The sequence below is a fragment of the Zea mays genome, chromosome 3 (assembly GCF_902167145.1).
Source record: "Zea mays cultivar B73 chromosome 3, Zm-B73-REFERENCE-NAM-5.0, whole genome shotgun sequence".
In the NCBI taxonomy this organism is placed as follows: Eukaryota; Viridiplantae; Streptophyta; class Magnoliopsida; order Poales; family Poaceae; genus Zea; species Zea mays.
The window spans coordinates 60,484,173-60,495,701 of record NC_050098.1 but is presented as its reverse complement, the minus strand read 5'-3'; positions in this window follow the sequence as shown (position 1 = coordinate 60,495,701).

Here is an 11,529-nt window from a genome sequence, read left to right as displayed (position 1 = left end):
GTTCACAACTCGAACGAAGCTCAAATCACTAACACAATCGATCAAATGCGCGGAGACGGAGTGTGGGAGTCTTAGAATTCTTAGTGAATGCTTAGGTTGGCTCCTCCATGCGCCTAGGGGTCCCTTTTATAGCTCCAAGGCAGCTAGGAGCCGTTGGAGGCCAACTTGGAAGGCCAAACTTGCCTTCTGTCGGGTGGTGCACCGGACAGTCCGGTGCGCCACCGGGCAGGTCCAGTAGACGGTCCGGTGCGTGATCTCCATCCAAATTTGGCATATCCAACAGTTGCTCCTCTGGGCTGACTGGCGCACCGGACACTGTCCGGTGCACACCGGACAGTCCGGTGCACCAGCTGACCGTTGGAGCAGTCCACGTGTCGCGCGAAGATTGCGCGGCCGACCGTTGGCGCAGGCGACCGTTGGCTCATCGGACAGTCCGGTGAATTATAGCCACGTCGCCCCTTTGCTTTTCTCGAGGGCGATGAGTTCGCCGCGGATGACTCACCGGACAGTCCGGTGCACCACCGGACGGTCCGGTGATTTTTAGCCATACGCCGTCGTCGAGTCCTGAGAGCGGCGAGTTCACACGGACCAGCCTGGCGCACCAGACACTGTCCGGTGCACCACCAGACAGTCTGGTGTGCCACGCCGAGGTGGAGTTTGCTGCACATAGCCAACTCTTTTTCCAATTCTTTTCTCACTGTTTCTATCACTTAGACAAAACACATTAGTACTCAAAACAATGTACTAAGTCTAGAAACATACCTTTCTCTTTGATTTGCACTTCTCACTTTACTTGGCACATAAGAACTTAATTAACCATGTTGGGCACTTAATCACCAAAACATTATTGAAATTGCCCAAGGGCACATTTCCCTTTCAGTCTCCCCCTTTTTGGTGATTTATGCCAACACATCCAAAAGCAACCAAAATAAGTGCAACATCAATGCAATTGAGGACCAAATTGTTTTTGCACAAGATTTGACATATTTGGATCATTCTTTGCCACCACTTGGTTTAATTTGTTTTTGTAAATCAAATCCTTTTTCCTATCTCTAAGTCAAACACACTTGTTTGGGCAAATCAAGAGATATTCCAATGGAAAATTGATCAAGTACCAAAAACTCCCCTTTTCCCATAATCAAAAATTCTCCCCCACAAGAGACCAAATTTTGCAATAAGAGTATTTTGGACAAATCAAAAGTTCTAACTCTATTGTTTTCAAAATTCACAAGTGGTAGATGATCCATTTGCTTTGGCCTTAATTTCTCCCCCTTTGGCATTAAGCACCAAAACGGGATCATTCTTGGCCGTTTAACTCCATTGCCTCACCTAAATGTCAATTAAGAGCAAAAAGGCAAATAGAGCATAAGAATGAACTTGGAATTAATTACACTAATACCCGAGTGCAGTGGAAGTCTTTTCATTGTCCAAGTTCACCTTTCCCTTTCAATGCACCTTTGAGATTACATCAAGTATACTCAAACAAACAGATTAGTCTCAAAGGGTCAAGTTGTAGCACATCTCCCCCTTAATATGTGCATCATTCACACATGGACTTATGAGGTCCGGGGATCCCTTGCACAACTTGAGCACCATAAATAAGCAACAAATTATATAAATGCATGAAGTAACATGATCAAAGGCATAGAACACATGTATGTTATAGATCAATCCAAGTTACGCGAATCTAAGACATTTAGCTCACTACGCAACCTGCAAAAGGTTTTCTCATCCAACGGCTTGGTGAAGATATCGGCTAGCTGGTTCTCGGTGCTAATATGGTACACCTCGATATCTCCCTTTTGCTGGTGGTCTCTCAGGAAGTGATGTCGGATGTCTATGTGCTTAGTGCGATTGTGTTCAACAGGATTATCCACCATGCGGATTGCACTCTCATTGTCACATAGGAGTGGGACTTTGCTCAGATTGTAGCCAAAGTCTCGGAGGGTTTGCCTCATCCAAAGTAGTTGCGCGCAACACTGTCCTGCGGCAACATACACGGCCTCAGCGGTGGATAGGGCAACGGATGTTTGTTTCTTGGAACTCCAGGACACCAGGGACCTTCCTAGAAATTGGCACGTCCCCGATGTGCTCTTCATATCAACCTTGCATCCAGCATAATTGGAGTCTGAGTATCCAATCAAGTCAAAGGTAGACCCCTTTGGATACCAGATCCCGAAGCAAGGCGTAGAAACTAAATATCTAAGAATTCGCTTTACGGCCACAAGGTGACATTCCTTGGGATCGGATTGATATCTAGCATATAAGCATACACTAAGCATAATGTCCGGTCTACTAGCACATAAATAAAGCAATGACCCTATCATAGACCGGTATGCCTTTTGATCAACGGACTTACCTCCTTTGTTGAGGTTGACATGCCCGTCGGTTCCCATCGGTGTCTTCGCGGGCTTGGCGTCCTTTATCCCAAACCTCTTTAGAAGGTCTTGAGTGTACTTCGTTTGGGAGATGAAGGTACTGTCCTTGAGTTGCTTCACTTGGAACCCAAGGAAGTAGTTCAACTCACCCATCATCGACATCTCAAACTTTTGAGTCATCACCCTGCTAAACTCCTCACAAGACTTTTGGTTAGTAGAACCAAATATTATGTCATCGACATAAATTTGGCACACAAAAAGATCACCATCACAAGTCTTTGTAAAAAGAGTTGGATCAGCTTTCCCAACCTTGAAAGCATTAGCAATTAAAAAATCTCTAAGGCATTCATACCATGCTCTTGGGGCTTGCTTAAGTCCATAGAGCGCCTTAGAGAGCTTGAACACATGGTCGGGGTACCTGTCATCCTCAAAGCCAGGGGGTTGTTCCACGTATACCTCCTCCTTGATTGGCCCGTTGAGGAAAGCGCTCTTTATGTCTATTTGAAACAACCTGAAAGAGTGGTGAGCGGCATAGGCTAATAAAATTCGAATAGACTCTAGCCTAGCCACAGGAGCAAAAGTCTCCTCGAAATCCAAACCTGCGACTTGGGCATAACCTTTTGCCACAAGTCGAGTCTTGTTTCTTGTCACCATCCCGTGCTCGTCTTGCTTGTTGCAGAACACCCACTTGGTTCCCACAACATTTTGCTTTGGACGTGGCACCAGGCTCCAAACTTCATTCCTCTTGAAGTTGTTGAGCTCTTCCTGCATGGCCAACACCCAGTCCGGATCTTGCAAGGCCTCTTCTACCCTGAAAGGCTCAATAGAAGAGACAAACGAGTAATGCTCACAAAAGTTAGCTAATCTTGATCGAGTAGTTACTCCCTTGCTTATGTCACCTAGAATCTGGTCAACAGAGTGATGTCGTTGGATCGTCGCTCGGACTTGAGTTGGAGGGACCTGTGGTGCTTCTTCCTCCATCATTTGTTCTTCCTGTGCTCCCCCTTGATCCTGTCCCTCTTCTTGAGGTACCTGTTCATCGTCTTGAGTTGGAGGATGCACCATTGTGGAGGAACATGGCTGATCTTGCTCTTGTTGTTCCTGTGGTCGCACAGCACCTACCGCCATCGTGCGCATTGCGGCCGTCGGAACATCATCTTCATCTATGTCATCAAGATCAACTTGCTCTCTTGGAGAGCCATTAGTCTCATCAAATACAACGTCGCTAGAGACTTCAACCAAGCCTGATGATTTGTTGAAGACTCTATACGCCTTTGTATTTGAGTCATACCCTAGTAAAAACCCTTCTACTGCCTTGGGAGCAAATTTAGAATGTCTACCTTTCTTCACCAGAATGTAACATTTGCTCCCAAATACACGAAAGTAAGAAACGTTGGGTTTGTTACCGGTAAGGAGTTCATACGAGGTCTTCTTGAGAAGGCGATGTAGGTAGAGCTGGTTGATGGCGTGGCAAGCTGTGTTCACAACTTCCGACCAAAACCGCTCGGGCGTCTTGAATTCTCCAAGCATCGTTCTCGCCATGTCGATAAGCGTCCTGTTATTCCTCTCTACCACACTGTTTTGCTGTCGTGTGTAGGGAGCGGAGAACTCGTGCTTGACGCCTTCTTCCTCAAGATACTCCTCCACTTGCAGATTCTTGAATTCGAACCCGTTGTCTCTTTTATCTTTTTCACCTTGAGCTCAAATTTGTTTTGAGCCCTCCTTAGAAAGCGCTTTAGGGTCCCTTGGGTTTCTGATTTATCCTGCAAAAAGAACACCCAAGTGAAGCGGGAAAAATCATCAATAATTACAAGACCATACTTACTTCCCCCGATGCTAAGGTAGGCAACGGGTCTGAAGAGGTCCATGTGAAGAAGCTCCAGTGGTCTTGATGTTGTCATCACATTCTTGATGTGATGAGTGCTTCCTGAGAGCACCTAGAGGGGGGTGAATAGGTGATCCTGTAAAAACTTAAAACTTAAAGCCATAAAACTTGATTAAGAGTTAGCACAATGAAATCAAGTGGCTAAGGAGAGCTCTTGTGAAACACAATAGACACAGTGATAACAAGCACAAGAGACACGAGGATTTATCCCATGGTCTGGCCAAGTATAACACTTGCCTATTCCACGTTGTGGCGTCCCAATGGATGAGAGTTGCACTCAACTCCTCTCAAGTGATCCAATGATCAACTTGAATACCACAGTGTTCTTCTTTATTTACTCTTTTCCCGTTTGCGAGGAATCTCCACAACTTGGAGTCTCTCGCCCTTACAATGAGGATCAAAGTGAAAGAACTAGAGTAAGGTAGGGAAGCAACACACACAAATCCACAGCAATATGCACACACACAGCCAAGACTTGAGCTCAGATGAATAACACAAGGTTCACCACTAACATGGAGCTCAAATCACTAAGAATGCCAACCGAGTGCACAAAGACGGAGTGTGAATGATCAAGAGTGCTTAGAGTGTGCTTGGTGTACTCCTCCATGCGCCTAGGGGTCCCTTTTATAGCCCCAAGGCAGCTAGGAGCCGTTGGAGAGCAATCCAGGAAGGCTGTCCTTGCCTTCTGTCGGGTGGTGCACCGGACAGTCTGGTGCACCACCGGACACTGTCCGGTGCTGATTGCTTTCCTAATCTGGCGCAGCCGACCGTTGAAGACTTGGAGCCATTGGCGCACCGGACAGTCCGGTGCCCCCATCAGACCGTTGGCCCGGCCACGTGTCACGCGTGGATTGCGCGGCCGACCGTTGGCTTGGCCGACCGTTGGCTCACCGGACAGTCCGGTGCACCACCGGACAGTCCAGTGAATTATAGCCGTACGCCGCCGACGAAATCACGAGAGCGGCCTTTTCACTAGAGCCAGCCTGGCGCACCGGACATTGTCTGTTGCACCACCGGACAGTCCGGTGCACCCAGACTGAACAGCAGTTGGCTGTACACAGCCAACTCTTTTTCCTTTTGTCTTTTCTCTGATTCTAGCACTTAGACAAATATGTTAGTACACAAAAACCAATGTACTAAGTCTAGAATCATACCTTTGTGTTGATTTGCACTTCTTCCACCATTTGGCGTAGTTTCACACTTAAACCATTTGTGTTGGCACTTGATCACCAAAATACTTAGAAATGGCCCAAGGGCACATTTCCCTTTCAATCTCCCCCTTTTTGGTGATTTATGCCAACACAACAAAAAGCAACTAAAAGAAGTGCAACCTCAATGCGAATGAGTACACATTTGTTTTGATTCAAATTTGGCATATTTGGATCATTCTTTGCCACCACTTGGTTTGTTTTTGCAAATCAAACTCAATTTCCTATCTCTAAGTCAAATTCACTTGTTCAGGCATAGAGAGAGGTATTCCAAGAGAAATTGATCAAAGATTCAAAAACTCCCCCTTTTTCCCATAATCAAACATTCTCCCCACAAGAAAACAATTTATGACAATAAGAGACCATAAGAGTATTTTGACAAAACAAAAGCTCTAACTCTACTATTTTCAAAATTCTCAAGTGGTAGCTGATCCATTTCTTGCTTTGGCCTTAATTTCTCCCCCTTTGGCATGAAGCACCAAAACGGGATCATTTTTGGCCCTTAAACCCCATTACCTCACCAAAATTTTCAACTTAGAGTAAAGAGGCAATAAGAGCATGGAAATGAACTTGGAGTTAGTTACCCTCTCATCGGAGTGCAGTGGAAGTCTTTCATGGTCCAAGTCCATCTTTCCCTTTCAATCCACCTTTGAGACTAAATCAAGCAAGCTCAAACACATGGTTAGTCTCAAAGGGTCAAGTTGTAGCACATCTCCCCCTAAATATGTGCATCACTTGCAAATGGACTTGTGAGGTCCGGGGAGTGCTTGTACAACTTGAGCACCATAAATAAACAACAAAATGCATAAGGAACATGATCAAGGCATAAAACACATGTATGCTATAAATCAATCCAAGTTCCGCGAATCTAAGATATTTAGCTCACTACGCAGCCTGCAAAAGGTTGACTCATCTAGAGGCTTGGTAAAGATATCGGCTAGCTGGTTCTCGGTGCTAACATAAAACACTTCGATATCTCCCTTTTGCTGGTAGTCTCTCAAAAAGTGATGCAGGATGTCTATGTGCTTAGTGCGGCTGTGTTCAACAGGATTATCTGCCATGCGGATTGCACTCTCATTATCACATAGGAGTGGGACTTTGCTCAGATTGTAGCCAAAGTCCCTGAGGGTTTGCCTCATCCAAAGTAGTTGCGCGCAACACTGTCCTGCGGCAACATACTCGGCCTCATCGGTGGATAGGGCAACAGAAGTTTGTTTCTTAGAGCTCCAAGACACCAGGGACCTTCCTAAGAATTGGCACGTCCCTGATGTACTCTTCCTATCAACATTACATCCAGCATAATCGGAGTCTGAATATCCAATTAAGTCAAAGGTAGACCCCTTTGGATACCAGATCCCGAAGCAAGGCGTAGCGACTAAATATCTAAGAATTCGTTTCACGGCCACTAAGTGACACTCCCTTGGATCGGATTGAAATCTAGCACACATGCATACACTAAGCATAATATCCGGTCTACTAGCACATAAGTAAAGCAAGGAACCTATCATAGACCGGTATGCTTTTTTATCAACGGACTTACCTCCTTTGTTGAGGTCGACGTGTCCGTCAGTTCCCATTGGAGACTTTGCGGGCTTGGCGTCCTTCATCCCAAACCTCTTGATCAAGTCTTGCGTGTACTTCGTTTAGGAGATGAAAGTGTCGTCCTTGAGTTGCTTCACTTGGAACCCAAGGAAGTAGTTCAACTTGCCCATCATCGACATTTCAAACTTTTGAGTCATCACCCTGCTAAACTCTTCACAAGACTTTTGGTTAGTAGAACCAAATATTATGTCATCGACATAAATTTGGCACACAAATAAGTCACCATCACAAGTCTTAGTGAATAAAGTTGGATCGGCTTTCCCAACCTTGAAAGCATTAGCAATTAAAAAGTCTCTAAGGCATTCATACCATGCTCTTGGGGCTTGCTTAAGTCCATAGAGCGCCTTAGAGAGCTTACACACGTGGTCGGGGTACCGTTCATCCTCAAAGCCAGGGGGTTGCTCTACGTACACCACCTCCTTGATTGGCCCGTTGAGGAAAGCGCTCTTCACATCCATTTGGAACAACCTGAAAGAATGGTGAGCGGCATAGGCTAACAATATGCGAAAATTGACTCTATCCTAGCCACAGGAGCAAAAGTCTCCTCAAAGTCCAAACCTGCGACTTGGGCATAACCTTTTGCCACAAGTCGTGCCTTGTTCCTTGTCACCACCCCGTGCTCATCCTGTTTGTTGCGGAACACCCACTTGGTTCCCACAACGTTTTGCTTGGGACATGGCACCAGTGTCCAAACTTCATTTCTCTTGAAATTGTTGAGCTCCTCCTGCATGGCCAACACCCAGTCCAGATCTAGCAAGGCCTCTTCTACCCTGAAAGGCTCAATAGAAGAGACAAAAGAGTAATGCTCACAAAAATTAACTAATCTAGAGCGAGTAGTTACTCCCTTGCTAATATCACCCAATATCTGGTCGACGGGATGATTCCTTTGAATCGTCGCTCGGACTTGAGTTGGAGGGGCTTGAGGTGCTTCTTCCTCCATAACATGATCATCTTGTGCTACCCCTTGATCGCACGCCTCTTGATGAACCTGTTCATCAGTTTGAGTCGGGGGATGCACCATAGTTGAGGAAGAAGGTTGATCTTGCTCCGTTTGTTCCTGTGGTCGCACATCTCCAATCGCCATGGTGCGTATTGCGGCCGTTGGAACATCATCTTCTTCTACATCATCAAGATCAACTTGCTCTCTTGGAGAGCCATTAGTCTCATCAAATACAACGTCGCTAGAGACTTCAACCAAACCTGATGATTTGTTGAAGACTCTATACGCCTTTTTATTTGAGTCATAACCTAACAAAAACCCTTCTACAGCTTTGGGAGCAAATTTAGAATTACTACCTTTCTTCACTAGAATGTAACATTTACTCCCAAATACACGAAAGTATGACACATTGGGTTTGTTACCGGTTAGAAGTTCGTATGACGTCTTCTTGAGGAGGCGATGAAGGTAGACCCGGTTTATGGCGTGGCAAGCCGTGTTCACGGCTTCCGACCAAAACCGCTCGGGTGTCTTGAACTCTCCAAGCATCGTCCTCGCCATGTCGATAAGCGTCCTGTTCTTTCTCTCTACCACACTGTTTTGCTGTGGTGTGTAGGGAGCGGAGAACTCGTGTTTGATTCCTTCCTCCTCAAGGTACTCCTCCACTTGAAGGTTCTTGAACTCGGACCCGTTGTCGCTCCTTATCTTCTTCACCTTGAGCTCAAATTCATTTTGAGCTCTCCTTAGGAAGCGTTTAAGGGTCCCTTGGGTTTCTGTTTTATCCTGCAAGAAGAATACCCAAGTGAAGCGGGAAAAATCATCAACTATAACAAGACCATACTTACTTCCCCCGATGCTGAGGTAGGCGATGGGTCCGAAGAGATCCATATGAAGTAGCTCCAGGGGTCTTAACGTGGTCATCACGTTCTTGCTGTGATGAGCATTTCCCACCTGTTTACCTGCTTGACAAGCTGCACAAGGTCTATCTTTTTCGAAAGTCACATTTGTTAGTCCTAACACATGTTCTCCCTTTAGAAGTTTGTGAAGGTTCTTCATCCCCACATGTGCTAAACTAAGATGCCACAGCCAGCCCATGCTAGTCTTAGCAATTAAGCATGCATCTAGACGGGCCTCTTCCTTTGCAAAATCAACTAAATAGAGTTTGTCGTCTAGTACACCCTTAAAAGCTAATGAACCATCACTTCTTCTAAAGACAGACACATATATATTTGTGAATAAGCAATTATAACCCATATTACAAAGTTGACTAACGGACAACAAGTTATACCCGAGCGACTCAACTAAAAACACATTAGAAATGGAGTGCTCGGATGAAATAGCAATCTTTCCTAGTCCTTTAACCTTGCCTTGATTCCCGTCACCGAATATGATTGAATCTTGGGAATCTTTGTTCTTGACGTAGGAGATGAACATCTTCTTCTCCCCCGTCATGTGGTTTGTGCATCCACTGTCGATAATCCAGCTTGAGCCCCCAGATGCATAAACCTGCAAGGCAATTTAGGCTTGGGTCTTAGGTACCCAACTCTTGTTGGGTCCTACAAGGTTAGTGACAATAGTCTTAGGGACCCAAATGCAAGCTTTATCTCCCTTGCATTTTGCCCCTAATTTCCTAGCGATCACTTTCTTATTCTTTCTACAAATTTCAAAGGACGCATTGCAAGCATGGTAAATTGTAGAAGGTTCATTACTTGCTTTCCTAGGTACATGAACAATATTTCTCCTAGGCATATGATGAATAACATTTTTCCTAGGCATATCATGCACAATAGAAGAACTAGAAGCAGGCATAGCATATGAATCATAATAATAATTCCTATAAGCAATTCTAGAGAGTTTTCTATCACTATAAATGAAAGCATGATTCTTTTGAACACTATTAGCCATAGGGGCCTTCCCTTTCTCCTTGGCGGGAATGGGAGCCTTATGACTTGTTAAGTTATTGGCTTCCCTCTTAAAGCCAAGCCCATCCTTAATTGAGGGGTGTCTACCAACAATGTAGGCATCCCTTGCAAATTTTAGTTTATAAAATTCATTTTTGCTAGTCTTAAGTTGGGCATTAAGACTAGCCACTTCACCATTTAGTTTTGTAATAGAAGTAAGGTGCTCAACACATGCATCAACATTAAAGTCCTTACACCTATTGCAAATCACTACATGTTCTACACAAGAACTAGATCTATTTGCTACTTCTAGCTTAGCATTTAAATCATCATTAACATTTTTTAAACTAGAAATAGTCTCATGGCAAGTAGATAATTCACAAGAAAGCATTTCATTCCTTTTAACTTCTAAAGCAAGAGATTTTTGGACATCTACAAATTTATCATGCTCTTCATACAAAAGATCCTCTTGCTTTTCTAACAATCTATTCTTGTCATTCAAAGCATCAATTAATTCGTTGATTTTATCAATTTTAGTTCTATCTAAACCTTTGAATAAACTTGCATAGTCTATTTCATCATCGCTAGATTCATCATCACTTGAAGAAGCATATGTAATAGTATTCCTAGTGCATACCTTCTTTTCCTTTGCCATGAGGCAGGTGTGATGCTTGTTGGGGAAGAGGGATGATTTGTTGAAGGCCGAGGCGGTAAGTCCTTCGTCGTTGGATGAAGAGCAATCCGAGTCCCACTCTTTGCCAAGGTGTGCCTCACCCTTCGCTTTCTTGTAAGTCTTCTTCTTTTCCCTCTTCTTTTCTTGATCCTGGTCACTATCATTATCAGGACAGTTAGCAATAAAGTGACCAACCTTACCACACTTGAAGCAGGAGCGCTTCCCCTTCGTCTTGCTCTTGTTGGGATGCTCCTTGTGACCTTTGAGCGCCGTCTTGAAGCGCTTGATGATGAGGGCCATTTCATCTTCATTTAGCCCGGTCGCCTCAACTTGCGCCACCTTGCTAGGTAGCGCCTCCCTACTACTTGTTGCTTTGAGAGCAACGGTTTGAGGCTCGTAGATTGGGCCATTCAACGCCTCATCAACGTATCTCGCCTCCTTGATCATCATTCACCCGCTTACAAACTTTCCGAGTATTTCCTTGGGCGTCATCTTGATGTACCTAGGATTCTCACGAATAGAGTTTACAAGATGAGGATCAAGGACAGTGAAGGACCTTAGCATAAGTCGGACGACGTCGTGGTCCGTCCATCTTGTGCTTCCATAGCTTCTTATCTTGTTGACCAGAGTCTTGAGCCTATTGTACATTTGAGTTGGCTCCTCTCCCCTGGTCATTGCGAACCTTCCTAGTTCGCCTTCTACCAACTCCATCTTGGTGAGCATGGTGACGTCGTTCCCCTCATGCGAGATCTTGAGGGTGTCCCAAATCTGCTTGGCGTTGTCCAAGCCGCTCACCTTATTGTACTCTTCCCTGCACAAGGATGCTAAAAGAACAGTAGTAGCTTGTGCATTTTTATGGATTTGTTCATTGATAAACATGGAGTTATCCGAACTATCAAATCACATTCCATTTTCTACTATCTCCCATATACTTGGATGAAGAGA